Source organism: Euprymna scolopes, chromosome 25 (genome assembly GCF_053919585.1).
Source record: "Euprymna scolopes isolate OS-2025 chromosome 25, ASM5391958v1, whole genome shotgun sequence".
Taxonomy (NCBI): domain Eukaryota; kingdom Metazoa; phylum Mollusca; class Cephalopoda; order Sepiida; family Sepiolidae; genus Euprymna; species Euprymna scolopes.
In genome coordinates, this window is record NC_136506.1 from 83,420,966 (window position 1) to 83,445,541 (window position 24,576).

A 24,576-nucleotide genomic window follows, 5' to 3' on the forward strand; every position below is an offset into this window, starting at 1 on the left:
TTAGCTGTCATGGCTCTTGTGAGCTCCGACGTTGTTCGACTGTGGTTATATATATATATATATATATATATATATATATATATATATATATATAGAGAGAGAGAGAGAGAGAGAGAGAGAGAGAGAGAGAGAGAGAGAGGGGGGGGAAGGAACGAATTAATTTTAACGATGTTCATATAAGAGTGCTCAATACCCAAGTAGAGCAAGATATACTTTTTATTCGTTTTACACAAGCATTTATCTGTCGCTACACATTCATGAGCATGTTTCAGTCAGCCAGTTACAAGTTACTAAAGACCTCTTCAGGCGATATTGCTTATACAAAAGTAGGGTCCGTAATATGAAATTACGATGATTTGATGCCTCATTGTAATACAGCATCCTATTCCAATCGCTTCTTTCCAAATACTGCAGGCTTCTGGAACTCTCTTCTTGCTGGCTGTTTTCCTCCTGCCTACAGTCTTGGTCTTTTCAAGACTAAGAGTCAATGGACACATCTACTGTCTTTTTGATCATCATTTTTGTTTTTGTTAGCTCCTTACATCAAGTGGCTTCATGTTTTGTCTCTACTTGTTTTTTGTTTGTTTGTTTTTTGTGGTTTTGGGGGGTTTTTTGGGTTTTTTTTTTTTTTTTTTTTTGCTTAATACGTTTAAACGGCCTTTATAAATCATATGAAAGAAGAAATTTTGAAAAAAAAAAAAAAAATAACATTTTAGAGTGGGGAATGACTTTCCTATATAAATTTAACGTAAAATAAGCACCCACTTTTTGCCACCTAGCGTTCAGCGAGACATGTCACCTCTAGCCTTTTTCAAGTTTAGCGATTGAAGGGCTGCGAGAGGGGAGCAAACATGACTAATTCAATTTTTTTTTTTTGAGGGGATTAAATTTGAAACATAAAATAACACGATAAATTTGATTTCATTATTTATGAGTCCATTCTGTACTTGCAATTTCATAAACAAAACAGATCCCACAACACGACAAATTTATTTATTTATTTATTTTTAGGGGTTAAACAACACTGAGTCACATCGTAAAGCGTTACTAAACTTTTTCTTCCATTAAATTATTCACCAATGTCGTGCTTACGTAACAAACCTAACTTACCTGAAACGACGCTAAGGACCGTTTGATTAACCTTTAAAGAGACGTGCTCTCATGCATTACCTTCTCTTTGGAGCAAGGGGCTTTTTTCTGCTCGTCTGTGACGTCTCCACTGTGTGTAAAACAGTGCAACGTTGTGATCAAATGAAAATACTATGTTTTTTTTTTACATAGGTATCACCACATTATCAAGGCCAAGAGGCCACTCAAGGATAAGGGTTAAAGAGTGTACAGTAGAAATTGGACAATATAGTAATCATTAGTAATGAAAATTTGGTAAATTTGATAACTTATATGGAACGGCTCATCAAGAACTTATTTACGTTAGACTTGAAGACAACCATATTGTAGTCAGCCGGAAAGCAGGAAAACGGAAGACAACTCCACAGGCGTGCAGTTCTAAGAAAGAAGCTTTGTTCATGGAATCTACGTTTAGGTTTAGGCACAGATAAAGAGTGGGGGGAATTATTGATAGTGTTTACAGCTAGACGAGTGTTTCTTGTGAAAGTTTGGCGAGGGGGGACCATAGATTGAAGCTCAGTCGAACACTTTCCATGAAAATAACGATACATCAGAGAGACAAACTCGCAACATCTCTTCTGTGAGATAGAGGTTGCAAGGAAGAGAAAACGACATCTCCTACGAGGCTACGAAGTCTATTTTGAACTCTATCAAGGCAGGCCAAGTCCTTTCTAGCAGCTCCTGCCCAGATGTGGCAACAGTATTCCATCCTTGGACGTACCTGGCTCTTATATAGATAGAGAATAGCATCAGCAGTGATATATCTACCGGATCGATAGAAAGATCCCACCATTTTTCCAGCGGCCTTGGCAACAGATTTGATGTACATGTTCCATTTAAGATCAGGAGTAATGGTCAAGCCAAGAAGCTTGTCAAAACTTGAGGCCTCCTGAAGACGAGAGCCATTCATTTCAATTGATGCCATATGTGGATCAGAATGTTGATGATGTAAAGAGAGAAGCTTGGTTTTAGATGCATTAAAAGTAACCAGCCACTCCTTACCCCATTGTACTACGTGCTCAAGATCAGAGGAGAGAGAATTGGAGAGAACTATGTGAACTAAATCAAAAAGATACTCTCTTTCTTTCTCCGTTCGTTTAGCTACTTCTTCCTCTTCACTCCCGAAAGTAAAAAGTTTACACCTAATAAATGTATTGTCATATAGGAAAGAACTGGAATGCCTACTAGACTTTATCTTTGAGTGTCTAAGGCCTCTCTGTACATCCCGATCTCGAAATTACTTTAACAAAAAAGTCTAACACGAATCTCCGACCCAAACCCACTTTCCCCCACCCCCCAAAAATGAAATTTGTTGTAGCGGTGAAGTGAACAAATCAAATTAGCTACACCCTTTAAGACTGCTGTTCCTGAGTCTTTCTTCGAAAAGCGCTCGCAAATAGCTACCAAATATAAAATACAAAATAAAGACTCCTATCCAAAAAAAAAAAAAAAAAATGGACTCATCTTCTAAACGGGATTCAATGGATTCGAGTCCCATACCAGGTGGTCAAGAAAACCTGGCATTAATATGCTTTCTCCTACAAGATACCCCTGGCTAGATATTAGTGATAGGACGATCCCAATATTTTCTTGATTGTGACACAATTACAGATTTCAATTTATATTACAATATTGCTTTTTTTTACATAGGCAAAACCACTTATCAAGGCCCAGAGACCACTCGAGGATAAGGGTTAAGACTGTACAGTAGTCAATTGGACAATATAGTAATCGTTAGTAATGGAAATTCGGTAAATTTCTTAACTTAAGTGGAACGGCTCATCAAGGACTTGTTTACGTTGGACTTGAAGACAATCAGATTTTAGTCAGCTGGAAAGCAGGAAAACAGAAAACAGTTCCACAGGCGTGCACTTCTAAGAAAGAAGCTTTGTTCGTGGAATCTACGTTTAGGTTTAGGCACAGATAAAGAGTGGGGGAATTATTGATAGAGTTTTCAGCTAGACGAGTGTTTCTTGTGAAAGTTTGGCGAGGGGGGGGGGCATAGATTAAAGCTCAGTCGAGCACTTGCCATGAAAATAACGATAAAGCAGATACAAACTCGCAACATCTCTTCTGTGAGATAAAGATTGCAGGGAAGAGAAAAGGACATCCCCTACGAGGCTACCAAGGCTATTTTGAACTCTATGAAGGCAGAACAAGTCCTTTCTCGCAACTCCTGTCCAGATGTGGCAACAATACTCAATTCTTGGACGTACCTGGATCTTATATAGATAGAGAATTGCATCAGCAGTGAGATATCTACTGGATCGATAGAAGGATCTCGCCATTTTTCTAGCGGCCTTGGCAATAGATTTGATGTACCTGTTCCATTTAAGATCAGGAGTAAAGGTCAAGCCGAGAATCTTGTCAACACATGAGGCCTCTCCAAGCTGAGAGCCATTCATTTCAATTGATGCGAGATGGGGATTTGTCGGTGGAAATTACTTGGGGGGAAAGACTTATATATATAAGCTAAAAAGCATTTTCTACAAAGAAATCTATCAAGATACCAACAGCTCTACACGGATAAGTGGAGCAATTAATATAAAAATAGATGATGAGAATTCAAAGTTAATATAATATTTTATTATACTATCAGATCAACAAGAAAAACGAAAAAGAACTTCTTTAGTCCATGACATTTCTAAGCATAATGCTTCTCACCAGAAGAGAAGAGCTAGGTTTATATATTCACAAAAAAAAGCTTGCATAGCTTAGAAATGAAAGAGAGATAAACTATATGCATATCGCGGGAGGAAGGATGTTGGTCATATAGATAGAAAAGATAGGATAAACGGGGACATATATAGGAGAGTAGGAAAAATACGTAGGGAGAGACAAATAGTGGAGCAAAAAAATATAGGAATTATACAATATGATGATGGACTCTCCTGTATATATATATATATATATATATATATATATATATATATATATATATATATATATATATATATATATATATATAAATGGATTCCTCCGACAATATCGGCGTATGAACTTCCGCCACAACAACTAAATCCACACAGATGCTTTGTTTATAGTGGTGAAGGCTTTGTATAGAACCAACCACACTTTTTGGTACAATTGCTAATCCTTGTCGGTGCAGATGACTGTCACAAGACAAAGCATCTAGTACAGCGCAGGTTTTTACATCAGTTACCTTCTCCTACATGCGCGTCTTTACTAAGACTGCGGGTCCATCTCTCCCAGTGAATTAATGCGCCTCCAGATATCAGCCTGGAATTGGTGTAAAACAAAAAATAGTCCAAACTTTAGAAGTTTAGCATAGTAAAGTCCGTGAAAAGTAGCTGGCAACTCAAAAAACAGTCCACTGCATATCGAGTCGATGGAAAAAGAAAATCCAGGTGAAAGTCCAGACTTGCGAATCAACAATTGAACGAATAGATACCAAAGGCTCTACACGGATAAGTGGAGCAATTAATATAAAAATAAATGATAATAATCAACAACTAAACCATTAGAATTGAATACGTATGCATATTTCTAAATCAATTTAAACAAGTGTGTGTGTGCATGTGAAACGGCACTAACCCTATTCGGATTTAACCGGCTTTCTCCGAAGGAGGAAGTTCCATAGTAGTATGAAAATTGCAAGCGGTCTTCAGGCGAATGTATATTCCCGTTAAGGGAGATGACGACATTGTTTGTTTTGTTTTTGTTTTCCTGGGGGGGGGGCAACTCTTGCAGGAAAAGGTCGACGTCTTCCTACATAAAGTGCCTGGAATTCCCAAATCGGTCAACCATTTTAGTAATTATCAGGCTCAACGTTGCTTAACTTCGATAATTTGACGAGAACCGGTATGTCAAGGTGATTATTCTGTATAAACAAGTATGCAACTGCAATATATATATATATATATATATATATATATATATATATATATATATATATATATATATATATATATATATATATATATATATATACTAGCATTTCAGCCCGGCGTTACCCGGGTGTCTGGATGTGTATGTTGAGCCAAAAAAAATGGTAGTAGGAAGGCAGGCTCCAACCTGTACCGCAAAGGAGGAAAAGAAAAGGGGAAAAACCTGATGTCTATGCTGTTATGATCACCACCAAACCGGAAGTGACATTTTTTCAAATTAAGGCTAGACAATTGAAAGGAGAGGATGACTTTAAAAAATATCGGCGAAAAAAGCGACCTCTCTTTGTAGAAAAGTGCCTAGTTGAAGGTGAAGATATTAATGTTTTAGCCAATTTTTCGATATTTGTCGTATGAAAGGTCGAGCTTCAAAACGATACTGATCTTGAGAAAATCCGTCGCCTCTGTCGAAAGTTTTAGGCAGACATACAAACATACATACATACATTTATATATCGGTAACTAAAAATTTTCGACCCAAACTGATGAAATAGCTTGCCCTATCTCTGAATACCTTTTATGTAAAATTTCAAATATTTAGACCAGAAATTGTCTGAGTAATTTGGTAGAGACCGCAGACTAACTTTGACCCCTATTATGACCACTTAACATTTATTCTTTTGGGTTCGAATCAAATCATTAAGTAAGACCCATGTCCAAGGAGCCTATATCTAAAATTTTAAGTGTTAAGACCCAAAATCTTCGGAGGAGTTTAGTAGAGTTCTCAAAGGTCAAATCGTTGAACTTTGACCCTTTAACAGGCAAATTTCTGGCCGAAAACCGATCACAAAGATTTTCCCAAATCTCAGTACTCATCAAATTTCGAGTCTGTAGACTAAAAATTGACAGAGGTATTGCGTAGGGAAATGTACACACAGACAGACACACAGACAAACACATAGATACACAGACACGTTCACGTTTTTATATATATATATATATATATATATATATATATATATATATATATATATATATATATATATATATATATATATATATATAATGGTGAGGTTATAAAATCAAGAAGTTTACTTGACTTTAAACTGGACCGTTTGAGAATCTGAGTTACGGATCCAAATCACAACGAATTGAAAGTTTTATATGAACAATCCAAGTGGCAGCATTGTTTTATAATCAGCAAAAATACAAGATATCTAAAAGGCGTAATAATAATTAGTGGTGGTAATGTTACTATTGTTGTCATTATGTTACAACCTTAACAAATACTTCTGTTTAATCTGATAGAAATGTTGACAACTGTTCCTCGTGTGTAGCAGTAGAGCCTGGGGAGAGTGATATTGAAGGATACCTGTTGCCCATGCAGCAGTACCCCCCTCTCTGTTGAGCCAGAGAATCAAAGAGAAAGACAGAATCGAAACATCTTAGCTCAAACGGCCGCCTTATGTACTCCGTCTCCAGCTTTTCTGATAGGGTTTACTCCTTTGGACTTTTTCCCTGATGTGGTAATTCCGCAAGGCAGTAGAGGTTATGAATCAGAATTGGCTTCTCCTAGGTGAGCTACCATCTAAAGTTGACGAGACCCACCTACCCGAAGTGACTCGTTTTAAGGCGCCAGTGAACTACATTTACTCCTTCTAGTTAGTATAAACAGTGTCGCCGGGCTTAGTAGCTAATGCCACACGAGAAGACCAGCCATCTTGGTTCTCAGAGGCTTTTGAGACGCATGCCATGAGAGCATTTTTTAGGGAGGGGGAACTTGTCTCCACTATCATCCTCGATTATGACTAGGGCTGTGACAACAGAGTATTCTTTTCATCGTTTTGACTCTCAAGTATATATCAGACACAGTAAGACATAGCCAATCAACCGAGAACCACATGAGTTTATATAAAAACATATAAGATATTAACGGATATATACTCAAGAGTTAAAACAATGCAAAGAATGTGCTGTTGTCACAGCCCTAGTTATGACAACCTTTGAAACCAAATACAAATATATTCTACATAAACCGTCTATTTATGCGTAAAAGTCAGTTTTAACTATTTCTTATCCATTTAATGATAGTCCAAACAGTAACGAGTTCTATATACATAAAAATATTAAATTAAAGTTATTTTACGGCCGGTGTTGCCATAAGTTTCCTTGATATTGGAATTTTTTCAACCTGTAAATAAATTTCTGTATCCTCTTCACTTAATGGTTGATGCAAGTTGATTGCTACAAAATTTAAAGTTGCCAGCAACCATTGATTGCTACAAAATTTAAAGTTGCCAGCAACCATTGATTGCTACAAAATTTATTTCACAGAAACCATTATTTACATTACTTCCAACAAAATCGATTTTATAAAACTAAAGCCACCTTTAAAGTTGCCAGCAACCATTGAAAAAGAGTAATAAAGAATACAAGAGATTCATATGCTCAGTAGTCAAGTTTAAAGTAGCTGAGCAGCGGCTTGGTTCCCACCAGTTTTGGCGAATAACAAGTCCTAAACGGAAGCGTGCCCTCTATATCTACCATAACCAACAGACCTGATATAATTTCGTCAGCATTTAACGAAGCAAAATTATTTGTCAAGAATTTTGCAGCAAATTCTACCCTTTGCTATCAGGGCCGCCTCCCTTCCGTATTTGCTTCTATGATGGAAAACATACTATGCGACATACAAATATCTGTACGTAATGTTGACATGCTTATCATAAACTTTGATTCCAGTAAAGCAACTGGCTTCGACGGCATTTCAGTGATAATGTTCAAAAACCTTCAACCGAAACCTGAAAAACTTCATCAGTATATCCCGTATTCAAAAGTTCCGGAGATCATCTCCCTCTCAGTGTAGATCAATCCGTTTCTTGTGCGTCATTAGTAAGTTACTGGAATCTTAGATAAACATAAAAGTGATCAACCACCTCAGCAAAGATAACCTGCTCAGTGACATGCAATATAGTTTTCGTTCTGGGAGATCTACGGCTAATGTACTAACAATTATATCACACAGGATTAGTAAATATCTTGACGAGCTTAGTTTCTAGAGCAATAGCTCTTGACATATCAAAGGCTTGTGAGAGAATATAGCATAAAGGTCTACTTTACAAGGTCAAGGTAGCTGGAAATGCCTTCTCAATTATTAAATTCTTTCTCTCTAATAGTCTTATAAGGGTAGTCATTGGGAAGAAATCAGAAACTCATAGTATTACCGTTAGCGTCCCTCAAGGTTTCATCCTGGACCTAACTCTCTTCTTGATCTTCATCAATGATCTCCCAAATCACATTCTTAGATTATTCGTAGACATTTATGCAGACAATAGTACAATTTATGGCAACACTTCAAATGCCAGAAATAGCCCAAATCTTTCTGATTCTCTCTTTTTTTGCAATGGGGAAAAACGTGGTTGGTTAATTTTAATGCGTCGAAAATCATAGAATCTATTTTGCCCTTTACTCGTCATTGATTGATATAATAATTAAATGAATTATTTTGTGCTACGAAACAGTCACTATCAAGAATTGTAAATGTCAATGTAATTAAAGGAATAAACTGTAAGATGGTCAACATAAAATTTGGAATATAGACTTTTTTCATTTAGTGCATATATATATATATATATATATATATATATATATATATATATATATGGGGTGGAAATATACTTTATTCACTTATATTTCCTTTTTATATATGCCAATCTTTATTAAAGAAGCTCAATGTAATTACAGAACATATAATCAATCAATCCGAAATTGTTACATATAGATTAGAATTTGCTAAATCTGAAAGTAACATTCCAAAATTAGAAATTTATATAGTAAAATTAGCCAGAAGAAACTTAATTAAATATAATGAATATTGGACAAGAAAAAAATAGAGTTTTTAACTTTGATGTTATGATCGGTACCCCCGGACTCTGCACAGATCACTGATTTGGTTGGTCTCTATATTCTAAAAGAGTTAGCGAAAAGAAACAAAATATAAGAGGGGGGTATAGAGACGATGCACTATTTTTCATCAACTCCGGAGGTAGAAATTTAAAAGAATTAGTCAAAAGCTATATAATTTTTTAAGCTATATAATTTTTTAAGCTATATAATTTTTTTAAAGATATTGACTTAATCAATACCATAGATAAAAATCATAAAATAGTAAATTGTTTAGATGTCACTCTGAATCTTATTAACAATACGTATGAACCTTATAAGGTTAATCAAACTTTATACTACATTGACTATCAATCAAACCGTCCAATCTCAATGAAAAAGGCAATTATACCCAGCATATCAAAACGAATTTCCAGATTATCCCATAACGAAGATATATTTAATAGCAAGAAAGAATATTATAATGAAGCATTAGCAAGATCAGGATATAAAGTTGAAATAAAATATATTAAAAATCGAAGGGAATGTATCAAAACCGAAACCATTGCATATTTCATACAATACGGCGATGGGTAAATCCAATTGTAAAAATAGTATTAAAAATATAACTTGTAAGAATAATTTTCTAGAAAATATCAGAACGCTTTAAAATAATAATGGAAATATTAATAAAAACAAAAATAGACGTAGAAATTGCATTACAGTGCACATATGAAAAAAAAATAATTTGCCCAAGGAATTTTTTCCAATTATTGATAAATGGAATTAATCTAAGTAAAATTTGTTAATGTTGAACAAAAGTTGCGGTAGTAAATCAAATCGGCGAAGAATCAATGTAGTCACGATCTCGAGCGTTGAGTAATTCTTAATAACAAAAATGGCGGCGAAGGATTAATGTAGTCACGATTCAGTCGTTTTAAGACGGAAGTTGGCAGCGAACTGACTTGAATCCAAAATTCGATATTTTTATAATGAGGTTGGACGCTTCTCACTAGTTGATTGTCCTACCGTCAGTTATAAATAAAATTGTTCACATAATTGGGGTCATACCCTCATTTTTTAATCAAAAACATTTTAACAAAATTATAAACCGAAGTAATGTTAACTTATATTTTTCGACTACGACTAACTTAGTGAAAAATATAAGTTCTAACAGTGCAAAAATAGACAAAGAGACGAATAAAGGAGGTTTATTAAATAATCAAAACATTGAAGGGAATTCACTTTGCAACTGCAGGAATATGGATGAATGTCTATTAGAAAGTAAATATCTCATTTCTAATATAGTATATAAATGTTAAGTAATAGATAATAATAGAACCAAAACATATATTGGGGCCATAGCCTCTAATTTTAAAGATAGATTTAATAATCATGCGGTCCTGGATATGACCTAAAACTATATCTGATGGTGAGGCCTTGGGGAGTTGGAGCCAACCTTTAATTGCCATTGCTCCCAGGTCCACTCTGACCCGGAGTGGTAGTACCTGTTAGGGTCCCAACTATGGGTTAAATAAAATCCGACATTAAAAATATACTCCATTAAAAATCGTTCCTCAAAATAACTAGATTCGGCATTAAATAACCTGAGAAAGGTTGATATGCCGTAAAACAAAAACAACCAACCAATAATCATGGAGCATCATTTAAAATATCACTGGCTAATAATAATAAAAAACACACCTTTAGCAAATTGGATTAAGGAAATTAAGAAAAAAATAAAATTGAATACAAACTGAAATGGTCGATATTAGGAAGTGCTAGAAAATATTCTCCAAACAAGTCTGGCTGACGTAACCTTTGCAATTTAGAATCTTATATAATAATATCTAAAGTAAACCTTCTTAACAAAAGCCAGGAAGTAATTCAAAACTGTTTACATAGATCTAAATATATATTGCCTCGACTAAAACTTGATTAGAAGAAGAAATTAAGTTAAATTAAATTAACTTACAAAGCATGAAAATTTAATTTTGATTTATAGCGATTAATATATAAATAAATAAAAATCAAAATAAAAATTGAAAATAAAGTAATAATTCTTAGTTAAATAAATAAATCTAAAATAAATAAAATAATATATTAATAACAAATTACATACATATATAAAGTAAAAGTGGTATTAAATTCTCTCATATTAAGTTATAACTAGTTTAATTAATTGAAATAAGTATGCAGTATATAATAGATGTAGATCCAAGAACATATAGGCTTAAATATAACATGTTTAGAAGAACAGATTAGAAGTAAATATATTAAATTATCATAACATTTTAATTTAGTATTTTTCTTTATGGAGCATAATATATCATATAGAATATAAAATTAGCTAATAAAGTAAAATAAACTTGTAATCGTAAAACATCATAAACTAATTAAATCAACCAAATGTTTTTAGATAATGATAACAAATATAATGACAACTTATAATCAGATTTATATTTTACATAAATTACGAAGGTACATATGATAATATACCTCACATAATGTAGTATTTAATTCAAAAAATTGCTGTGGTAGGATCTACCTTGTTAGCATACGTGGAGTGTTAGCAGTATCAGAATTTTTGTAGGAATTTTTGACATCCCTAACACGAAACTGCGAATACAATATAAAAATCTCGTAATTTCTCTGTTAAAAGTGGGTTATTTATTTTCTTTATGGATTATACTTCCAAAATAAACTATTACAGTTGTTTTAAAAGTAATAAAAATATTTTTTTTTTTAAAACAGTAATGAATTTTCCGAACTCAATATTTTTCAATTTTTAAACTCAATATTTTTAAATTTTTAAATTTTAAAAATCTATCAAAATTTTTCTATTGATTCTATTTTTACGATATTTTCAGGGTCAATGTGAAATTTTATGTTCTTTCCAATAAATCGAATATAATATTTTAGACAAACGTTTGTTTTTAAATTCACGCCCCCCCAAGTGTCACCCATTTTCAACTTTCTCTTAAAAAGTAAATAATTAATTTATGTCGTGGAGTTTTATATATCACAAATTGAAGAGAAAAGGTCAATAAATAATATATTCAAATTTAAAACAAAAAAAAATCGCTTTTTTAGAAATTTACCTGTAAAGTCCGAAGTTTAAAACCTTATTTTATAAAAACACATTGTTTCTTTTTGTCTTTTTTTTTTTTAAATGAAACCTTGGTCCTTGCTCCTTTAATTGAAAAAAAAATTAGGGCTTGAATTACATTTTTCGAGGAGTTATAAGCTTAGAAAGATAGGGGGTCGAATAATTCACGCCTCTCATTTTGAAATGTCTATTAAAAAGTAAATAATTAATTTATGTCGTGGAGTTTTATATATCACAAATTGAAGAGAAAAGGTCAATAAATAATATATTCAAATTTAAAACAAAAAAACAAATCGCTTTTTTAGAAATTTACCTGTAAAGTCCGAAGTTTAAAACCTTTTTAAAAAAAAAACACATTGTTTTGTTTTGTTTTTTATTTTAACAAAACCTTGGTCCTTGCTCCTTTAATTGAAAAAAAAAATTAGGGCTTGAATTACATTTTTCGAGGAGTTATAAGCTTGGAAAGATGGGGTGGAATTATTCACTATTTTCACGAAATTTCTGACACTGCTAGTGGAGTGTTAACTATATGAATATGATTGGTACCGTAAAGATGGGAGAGACCCAACGAGAAACTTAGCGAAAGACTCAGAGAGATACGAGATCGAGAGTCGACGATTATCTTACCGACACCTTCATCAGGGACGGTCTTCCCCTGACTATTCCAATGGACTCTATGTAAATATTGTATATACTTTCTTGCTTTCAATATATCTGTTCTACTTTACTTCTGTGTTGTAGTTAGTTATTCAACTGACACCTAACTTCAGAATCGAAGAAAAAGACAGTAAAAATATTGTACGTAGATACTTGACGCCTATTGAATTTTTTTTTTTACACAGTGATCACCACTTATCAAGGCCCGGAAGCCACTCAGGGATAAGGGTTATTGCAAGTACATTACGTTAGTGTGGAGATTTGATGAAGTGTTTACTTAAGGGGGCGGTTCATTAGGAATTTGTTAACGTTAAACTTGAAGACATCAAAGTTGTAGTCCGGTGGGAAGCAGGCAGACGGAACAGAGTTCCACAGGCGTGCAGTTCTAAGAAAGAAGCTTTGTTCATGGAGTCCGCGTTTTGATTTAGGCACAGATATAGAGTGGGAGAAATTTTTAACAGTGGATTCGGCTAGACGGGTGTTTTTCGTGAAAGATTGGCGAGGGGGGACCAGAGATTGGAGTTCAGACGAGCACCTGCCATGGAAATAACGATAAAACAAGGATAGGCTCGCAACGTCTCTTCTGTGGGAGAGAGGTTGCAGGGTAGAGAAAAGGGCATCCCCCACTAAGCCACGAAGTCTATTTTGTACTCTGTCAAGGCAGGATAGGCTGTTTTTAGTAGCTCCTGCCCAGATATGGCAACAGTATTCCATCCTTGGACGTACTTGGCTTTTATCTAAAATTAAATTTATTATTTACTACAAGAAGTTTAGAACACAAAATCTTGTCGTTAGAAACAACTCATCACCGGCTATAAAAATTTTGGAACAAACCAATGTAGTGTATAAATTCAAATGTTTATGGGAGAGTGTAACTCCGAAAATAATACATATATTGGGCAAACAACGACAACATTGTCCCGGCGAATAACCATGCATCTAAATAATACTAGTGCATATATAAACATTTGATAAAGGAACATAACTATCCCCCCTCCAATCTTAGAAAGGTTCTCGTTAGCAACATAAAAATTATACATGAAAATAATAATAAATTAAAATTTTGGAGGCGTCATATATTAGAACTCTTTAACCCGCTATAAATGAAATTGCATTCGAGAAAAGCAGTAACGTTCTAAAATGTCTTGCGTAGTTCGTAGTGGACGGACTTTGTTAACAGTGTCTACGAACTTGCTGATTTCATTACTCGAATTTTTAATCGGCCTATATTTTTTAATCGACTTTTAATCGACTCTATATATTTACTTATCATCACCTAACGCCGTTTACCGCATATATTTTAGTTTTCACTTTTAATTGTCATTTTCGCTCCTTCGCACTTTTACTTCAACACCTGAAGATGATTCGTGGACGAATCGAAAGCTCTTGTGACAAGAACAATGGAACTTTTATTAATATTTTTTATTTCGATATAAAAAAGATTTTACGGAAAATCGAAAAAATTAAAATTTAAAAAAAGAACCATAAAGCAAAGTGTCTCCGTTGCATTTAATAATATTTGAGAGAGAGAGAAAGAGAGAGAGAGATAGAGAGAGAGAAAGAGGGAGATTATTTCGATAGATAGATATTATTTAGGCTGGTGGTTTAATGGCTGAAATGAGTTGACAACCACTGGCTTAATAACAATTGTAAGACAGACAGACATTTTTTTCTTTCTTATTTTTATTTATTTTCTCTTTTTAATAATAAAGATTGGCATCAGTCCGGCCTGAATAAAAAAAAACATGGACGAGCGAACCTCAGAGATGAGGTCAAGAACAGACGACCCCTCGCTTGGTCTGTTGTCAAGTCATCTTTACTTTGACGTTTAAATTCAAAGGGGTGAAGGAAAAATTAGCAAAAAAAATACATTCGACCGCCCCTTTCCGTCATGACACTTTCCACCCCCCCCCCCTCTCTCTCTCTCTCTCTCTCTCTCTCTCTCTCTCTCTCTCTCTCTCTCTCTGAACCACGTATTCGTGTTTTTTTGTGGGTCTCTTCACAGGCACAATCAAGGGAGGTAGTGATTAGAGCTCTTCTCACGCCCGACTGATTCTGTCAGTCGCGATATTACTGTATTTCTTTACTCGACGGATTTCCAATTTTCTTAGCCATTTTTTTTTTTTCGCTTCGTTTTATTTGGTTTTAATAGAGTTTCCAAGATTGCTATGGACTGATTTGAATGGGAAGAAGGAAGGAGCCACGGTAATGTCCGCGTCAGGATACAACTATTATCAGTGGCAGAATCACGGTCCCAATATGCTCGCTTGGTTCGTCAGAACAATACGATGTCAAAACAATTGTTGGCTTCGTCGTAGTCTCGTCTAGTAGTTATTAGAGAAGACTAAGTTAACGTCTGTTAACCTCATCTTTTCTTATCAACACGCACACACACACACACACACACACACACACATATATATATATATATATATATATATATATATATATATATATATATATATATATACTAGCAGTTCCGCCCGGCTTTGCTCGGGCTCTATGTACTGTTCATAACTTTATGTGCATATGTATACATTAAAAAGGGTGAATATGTACGGTACGCCTACAAGAATTATTGACTGTGCAGACAATTTTGTAATGATTCGTCTTTTTTGTTAATTGGTTTAACTTTTCACGTCAATATTCAAAGGACTTCTGTCAGAAGTAGATTACATCTTTTGTGATTATAATATATACGAATTGTTGATAGCTTTACTTTGTATTTTATTAGCTTATCTTTCAGTTTAGTCAGAAAAGTACAATATTCCTTTGATCATCTTGATAAAAAAAATTCCCCGGAATAAGAGCATTTGTAGTTAAATCTTGTTTTAAATTAGACAACAGTTACTGCCATATAAACCGGAGTTAATTGGCAATTAACGCGATATGAAAAACTTAATTTTATATTCTTTGTAGCGAGGATAAAATTATGATGACAAGAAAGTTCTTGCGGTCTTTTACTTTTAAATTCAGACGAATATATCTCGGCTCAAAAATAAAAAATTATTGATTGAAATAAGCACCATAAAAATTAAGATACTTTTGCCAATGCAAAACAAGCATTCTTATGCTAGTAACGTAAGAATCTTGCGTTCTGGTGGCGATGAAATCGCTTAAGGCGTTTTTAATATAACTTGGGTTTTTGAAGATTTTCTCACGCAAAAAGTTGCCGAGATGCTTGAAAAAGTGGTAGTCGGCAGGTGATAAGCCTGGAGAGTATAGCGGATGAGGCAGTGTTTTATTTCCGAATTCGTTCAACTTTTGCAGGGTTGGTTTAGCAACGTGCGGTCAAACATTGTCGTGAAGGAGAATGGGCTTTTACTATTGATTAACGCTGGGTTTTGTTGGTGAAACTTCTGATGCATTTCATCCATTTATTGACAGTACTTCTCCGCAGTTATATTTCACCTTCTTTTGGTGCAGCTCTGAGTTCGGGAAGTGTCGCGGAGATTCGACGACGTCTAAGCACTGAGCTGAGCGTCGCCGATTGTCGTAAAGAACCCACTTTTCATCTCAAGTCACAACTCGACGAGGAACGAGTCGTTCTTGTTGTATAATAGAAGAAAAGATGACATTTTATAACAGCGTTTCTTTTGGTTTTCGTTCAAATTATGAGGCACCTATTTCTCACATTTTTTTTTTGTCTTTCCAATTTCTCTCAAGTTGTTGGAAATCGTCGCATATGCTATGTCTAATTGAGAAGCAGGATTGGCGTCGACTAAGACTCTTAATTGGTCGTTGTCAGCATCCGATGACCAACCACTACGCTCATCATCTTCAACACTCCCGTCGCTGCCACGAAATTTCTGAAACCACCATTGTGCTGTGCGTTCAATAGTGGTTCCCGAATGAAACGCTTCGTTGATATCGCGAATTGTTTTTGCAGCTTTTCAGCTTGAAATAAAGAAAATTGTGCGGATTTGCTTTTTTCCATCTTGTATTCAACCTTCTGAAAAGAAAACATAATTGCTTTAAAACGATTGTAATTTAAACGATAGCATGGAGCGATTTTAGACTCAGAATCGGAATCGGTAGTTGTATCGGAATCGGGAATTTAGACTAGAATTGATGATTGTATCGGAATCAAGAAAATATTGGAATCATTCCATCACTAGTGTTGATTCATTATTCCTTTCGTTATATATGCATTTTATATGAGTTTTTTTTTCTGAAACTTTTTTTTATGACGCTGGGTTCCAAAAAAATGATCGCGTCTTATTGTATAAAATAATGCTCATTAATAAGTAGAGATGTATTATTGCACAATGTTCTTTGTTCATACAAACATTATTGACATTATATATACATATAGATATTCTAGCAGAGATTTCGGCGCTTCTACAGAATTGGGATTAAATTTTGTAGTCGTTAAATGGAAAAAAACAATGGTTCCAACTGTTTTTTTTTTTTTTTGTCAATTCTAATAAGTTACAATGGTAAGCTCCAAATTATGCAGTCGAAATTACCTGAATATTACTGAATTATTAAATTTAATCGTGTTAGAAGGTGTAAAGTTGCGGCCATCTTGTTTAAATCAAAACGAAAAATTCCTCCCGTTTGAAATCTCCTGTGTTTTACGACCGTTTTCATTAAATTCTATTTTTTTATTTTCTTTAATAAATAATGTTCTACCTTATCGATTTTCGTAATTTTTGGATATAATCATCTTAAAAATACGAGGAATGGGTAGATACCATTGTTTTCGTGTGAAATTCAGTATTATGATTTCCGAAATTTCGTTTAAATAGTGTAGAAACGCCGAGATTTCTTTCGTAATTGACCGTCATCGGACTATTAGTTTCAACTGGTTTAGAATGCGACTCTACAGGGTATTTTTTTTCAAATTCTTTTGGATGATGCTGAAACATGTCCGCACAAATAAAAATGTATACTTTTTATATTTTTATCATCCTGAAAATATATACTTTCGAAATTAACTGAAATAATTGGTTGGATTTAAGTATTTCTTTTTTTTTATTTTTCATTATTATTATTTTTTTTTTTTTTTTTTTCAAACCAAATCTTGAGTTTGGGCACTTATGTTTGAGTTAAAGTACAGACACCATTAAGGAATCTCATTTCCTATGCTATTTAGAAAGCTATTCTTAGCATAGGGAAGAGGCGAAAATTTTGTAAACTATTCGGTACTTTCACCTAACAATTTAATAAATTTTATATAATCCGCAAAAATTGAATTTAACTTAAAATCAAAAAAAAAAAATAGCACGGTTCGTATTATGTATAAGTACCAAACTATTCGGTTCTTCTTCGTTTATTGTAGTGAAATCTAACAGCCGAAAAAAAATGCGTTTTCATTAAAAAAAAAAAAAAACAATAACTACTTACATTTTGTTATCAATTTCAACAATAACAGTGTTATCTACCTAACACATGTCACAATGAGTTAAATTTTTCTGGAATCTGTAATATAAATCTCACCTGTCTGTTCAAATGTATGTATGCATGTATGTATGTATGTATGTATGTATGTATGTATGTATGTATGTATGTATAAACTTTCGATAGAGGCGGCGGATTTTCACGTTTTATCGTTTTGAAGCTCGACGTCTCGATAATTAGTTCAAAATAATAAATAAAACAAAATGCTGGTAGATACAGACCCAATAAATGTCACGGTAACATTTATTAGGTGGGTTTGGGTTTCTACTACCATTTTGTTTAATTTTTTATTTTGATTTAATTATCGAGACTTCGACAAATATCGAAAAATTGGCTTAAAACATTAATTCCTTCACACTCAACTGAGCACTTTTCTACAAGGAGGGGTCGATTTTTTTTTTCGCTGTAATTTTCGAAAGTCATCACCTCTTTCCGATTGACTAGCCTTAATTTAAACCTTCGCCATTTCCGGTTTGGCGATGGATGCAACAGCAAAAACGTCATTTTTTTTTCACGTTCATTTTCTCCTTCGCGGTACGGGTTCGAGCCTGCCTGCCTACTACCATACAGCTGAAACAAACTATTGTTAATTTTCTTCGAAAAGTATTTTCTACAATAATTAATTTTTACCCTATCGTTTTTCGTAATTTTTGGATATTTTCATTACTGCGGAATGACCATTCAGTAGATACAATTAATTTAACTTGAAATTCAGTATTTCAATTCTTATTTCATCTACAATAACGAAGAAAACCAATGTTTATGATTTATATTTATAATTTTTTTATATTTTTAAAAGATTTAAATTTTAAATTTTAAACATGTAAATCGAATAAAAACACCTTTAAATCGACAAATAAATCAAATAACATTAAAATAAAAAATATATATAAAGCTGATACGAAATAGTATGTCTGTTCGGAATATTTTAAGATAGGGTACGCAAATTTACACGCTACCAGTTTTCTGGAGTTTTTATGCCGATTTGACGGATTTCGAAAACCTCACTTGGCGGGTCTCGTTTAACCCGGGTCACCCTACGTTTATTACTGATAAAGCCAGCCTTCGCATTGAGGGTCGCATCAGTAAACGCATTGACGAGGAGTAATGCCCCGGCGTATGAATGGCCTAATTTACGACATGTGTGGCCTAGTCCGTCAGACACTCTATAGAATGGCAGATGCGCGACGGAAATGGCAAGTCAATAATGAATTTACTGTCTAGTGTGTGGTCGGGTTGCTTAACATAAGACAACCAACTAGCTCGGATCGATCAGCTACAAAGATTAGGGAATAATGCCATATATATATATATATATATATATATATATATATATATATATATATATATATATATATATATATATATACATGTTTTTTATATTTTTATTACCGTTTTATCTGTTTGGTTACATATGTTTCGGATGTTGGACCGTGTTTACGATCTAACAGCCTCATCAGATATTTCGGATGTTGGACCGTATTTACGATCTAACAGCCTCGTCAGATGTTTCGGATGTTGGACCGTGTCTACAATCTAACAGCCTCGTCAGAAGGTCTGACGAGGCTGTTAGATCGTAAACACGGCCCAACAGCCGAAGCATATGTAACCAAACAGATAAAACGGTAATAAAAAAAAATAAAACACATATTTGCTCTGCAATAGTATTGAGCACTCCTTTCAGGTTTTTACTAATTACCAGTTTTACCACATATATATATATATATATATATATATATATATATATATATATATATATATATATATATATATATATATATATATATATATATATATATATTACCGTTTTATCTGGCTACATATGTTTCAGATGTTGGACCAGGTTTACGATCCAACAGCTTCGTCAGGCCTCGCAGAAGTGGTTGTTAGTTATTGGACGTTCTCCCTCTCTCTCTCTCTCTCTCTCTCTCTCTCTCTCTCTCTCTCTCTCTCTCTCTCTCTGTCCCTTTCCCATCTATTTAATATACCTTGCTGAAAAACCAAAAGCCAGTTAAAATTTAAAGCCAAAATATTGAAACTCCCCCCCCTCCTCTCCTTACCCACCTAACTTTTCTCTTTATCATCCTCTCTCCAACCCCCCTACCTATATCCATATATCTCCATCCACGCCTACCTGAATCTGCTATCCCCACACACACACACAATACAATCAAATGTATCTTTAACCTTCAAAACTGAAATATTGTCAACACGCGCCTCTCTCCTATTCTTTCTTTCTTTTTTTTTAAAAACACTTTATCCCAATAACTAACAACCACTTCTGTGAGGCCTGACGAGGCTGTTGGATCGTAAACATGGTCCAACATCCGAAAAATATGTAGACAAAAAGATAAAACGGTAATAAAAAAAAAATAAAACACATATTTGCTCTGCAACAGTATTGAGCATTCTCTTCAAGTTTTACTAATTACCAGTTTTGCCCTATATATATATATATATATATATATATATATATATATGCGTGTGTGTGTGAGTGTGTGTAAATATATATCTATATATCTATAAAAGTGAACGTGCCTGTGTGTCTGTGTGTCTGTCTGCGTGTGTACATTTCCCTACGCAATAACTCTGTCAATTTTTAGCCTACACACTCGAAATTTAGTATTCAGGGTACTGAGATTTTGGAAAATCTACCTAATCGGTTTTCGGCCAGAAATTTGGCTGTTAAAAGGTCAAAGTTCCACGATTTGACCTTTGAAAACTCTACCAAACTCCTCCGTCAATGTTTGGGTCTAAACACTTGAAATTCTAGATACAGGTTCCTTGGGCATGGATCTAACTTAATAACTTGATTTGAGTTCAAAACAATAACCGTTAGGGAGTCATAATGGGGGTCAAAATTTAATAAAATTGGCCGTTTTTTTTGTTTTGTTTTTTTTGTTTTTTGCTCAGCATACACCTCCAAACACACGGGCAACGCCGGGCATCCATGCTAGTATATATATATAATTATTTCATTTGATCACATAAATTAAGATACGAATACATAATTTTATCTGCAAAGTTTCAGTATTTACTTACCAGTGCTCAATACAGAGGTATGGCTAGGTAGTAAATTAATAAAATATATACGAGGGGCATTCAATAAGTAATACCCTTGACTCACTTCCCATAGTAGTAGAGCAACGAAACTTGGCACAGTTATTAGTCTTTCTTTACATAGGAACCACCCAGAGTTATGCATTTCTCCCATCGTTGGATGCAGCTCTGGAGACCCAACCACGACATGACTTCAGAAATAAAGGCTGTATGATCTGGGAAACGCCTTCCTTCCAAAAACAACTTCATGGCTTGGAAGAAGTGAAAGTCAGAGGGTGCGATGTCAGGGGAGTAGGGAGGATGGGGTAGGATTTCATAACCACACACCCGTGCTTCCTTTCAAAAACAACTTCATGGCTTGGAAGAGGTGAAAGTCAGAGGGTGCAATGTCAGGGGAGTACGGAGGATGGGGTAGGATTTCATAACCACACACCCGTGCTTCTGATTTGACGACATGCGAGTCGTGGACCGGAGCGTTGTCCTGCAGGAGGAGGGTAACTTTGCTGATCTTGCCCCGCCTCTTGATTTTTATAGCTTCCCTTAATTTCCTTAAAAGTGAAGCATAAGAGGTTCCTGTAATTGTGGTACCCTTTACCAAGAAATATGTCATCACTACTCCGTCCTGGTCCCAGAAGACTGTGAGAGCATGTCCTTGCCAGCGGAGGGCTGCACCCTTGCCTTCTTTGGAGGTGGTGAGTCCAAGTGCTTCCACTGCATTGACTGGGGTTTGGTCTCTGGATCATAGTGATGGACCCAGGTTTCATCCTGAGTAATCAGTCTTTTGAAAAACTTAGATTCATCCTCTTGGCACATCTCCAAATTCATCCTCGAGTACTCGACGCGTTCTCGCTTCTGGAATGGTGTGAGCAACCTGGGAATCCACCTGGCAGACACCTTATGCATATGCAAATGACCATGAATGATAGTTTCCATAGGCTCTGTACTAATCTTGACATCTTGGGCTATTTGGCGAAAATGGCAGCCTTAACTTGACGGACAGATGCCTCATCAATGGCAGAAGGGGGGGGCGACCAGGTCTGGGAGCTGTTTCCACAGACTTCCGGCCATGTTTAAATTCAGGATGCCAGCGTTTTACAAGGTCATATGATTGGACATTATCGCCATAAGTTTCTTTCATTTCATCAAAAGTATCCTGTGGTGTGCGTCTTTTCAAATACAAAAACCGGATCACTGTTCGACATGCAACAGGCTCCATTTCACACCTGACTCAGTTCAAACACCTATAAACCAGGAACCACCATTAGTTCAGAGCTGCAATTTGCCCAAAACACGTAGAAATATAAATCATTGCACATGCAAAATTTCAGCTAGATCAGACAACTGGAAGTGGGTCAGGGGAATTACTTATTGCACGCCAATCGTATATGGCAATTAAGCTACACAGAATATGCCTCGTTTCATTCTCGTAAGAATTCGCCAGGCTTATATATATATATATATATATATATGCGACATGTATGTTAATCTCTTCACAAATTTATATATATATATATATATATATATATATATATATATATATATATATATATATATATATATGTACTAGCAAAAGTACCCGTCGTTGACTGGGTTCACAAACAGCCTACAGAAAATGGACTCTGATTTATGAAAGTATGATAGGTCATGAAAAGGAAGGGTTGTAAAGAGATAGCTTCGAATTTGGGGATATCAAAACCAAAGCAAAATATGATGAAAGTAAAAATAAAATAGATCAACCCCATAATTTATTATATCATACCTGTTCACACTGAAACATTTATCACAATATTTTGTGAATCTATATATTGTTAAACTTTGTGACATATTTCCATTCTATGGAGGTCAGGCGCGAACGAACTCCCCATAATTTTATTATACCATATTTCTTCAAACGGAAACATAATTATCAAAGTATACTTACGCAGATAGATATGAAAAGTCTTTATTAAAGTTTGTGCCTATTTCCATCCCATGGGGGCTAGGCGCGAACGCATACCCCACAATTTTAACGAATCATCATTATGCCAGATCAAACATACACAATCCTGTGTCTCGATACATCTTCTATCATTATTTGCGATCAGTTTTTTATAATATTCAAACATGTAGGAGCCTATTCGTGACAAGACCCACGCACAGATGTTCAGCTTTATATTATATATATAATCGAGCCAGAGATGTCTCGTGTTGCGGGGTTCGAATCGTTCGGCTGGTGTTAATCGTGACATGAAGAATCCCGAAAGGATGAAACACTAGTGTCTGTAGGTATTTAATTATTATAGTAAAAAAATAATTATAAATATATATATATGGGTGTGTGTGTATGTGTGTGTGTGCGTGTGTGTGTGTGTAAGTGCATATAGTCTTAATGGTTGTTTTATCGTCTTACCTTTATATATATATTAGTATTTCAGCCAGCCCGGCGTTGCCCGGGTGTTTGGAGGTGTATGTTGAGCAAAAAGGGGAAAAAAAGTGGTAGTAGGAAGGCAGGCTTGAACCCGTACCGCGAAGGAGGAAAAGAATGGGGAAAAAGCGTGACGTCTTTGCTGTTACGACTTTCGAAAATATCGGCGAAAAAAGCGACCCCTCCCTGAAGAAAAGTGCGCAGTTGAGGGTGAAGGAATTTATATTTTTAGACAATGTTTTTGTATTTGTCGAGCTTAAAAACAGTATTGATTTCGTGAAAATCCGTCGCCTCTGTCGAAAGATTTAGGCAGATATGTAAACATACATACATACATTTATATATTAGTAGCTCAAATTTTTGACCCAAACCAATTAAAAAGCTTGCCCTATCTCTGAATACCCTTTATGTAATATTTCAAATGTTTAGACCAGAAATTGTCTGAGTAATTTGGTAGAGACCGCAGAGGTCAAATTTTTTAAAAACTTTGACCCCTATTATGACCCCCATAACATTTATTGGTTTGGGGCTCAAATCAAGTTATTAAGTAAGACCCATGTCCAAGGAACCTATATCTAAAATTTCAAGTTTTTAGACCCAAAATTGGCGGAGGAGTTTTGTAGAGTTCTCAAAGGTTTAATCGTTGAACTTTAACCCCTTAACAACCAAATTCATGGTCGAAAACGGATTACAAAGATTTTTACAAATCTCCGAACCCTGTATATTAAATTTCGAGTCTTTGGACTGAAAATTGACAGTTATTGCGTAGGGAAAAGTACACCGACACACAGACAGACACGTTCACACACACACACACACACACACACACACATATATATATATATAGGACTTTGTAACACACACACACACACATATATATATAGGACTTTGTAAATTGTTTTTTTTTTTTTTTTAGTATTCAGTCGAACAATAAATTTTGATTGTAAAGTTCAAGTTTTATTCTTCTTACTTTTCAGCCCCTTTAAGGAACTCGTTTCTTGTCGTTGAGCCCTTTCAGTTGAATTAAGTCCGTCAATTTAGCTCTTATGCATAGATCATCGTATAACGATTAGATCACTGTGACTGAC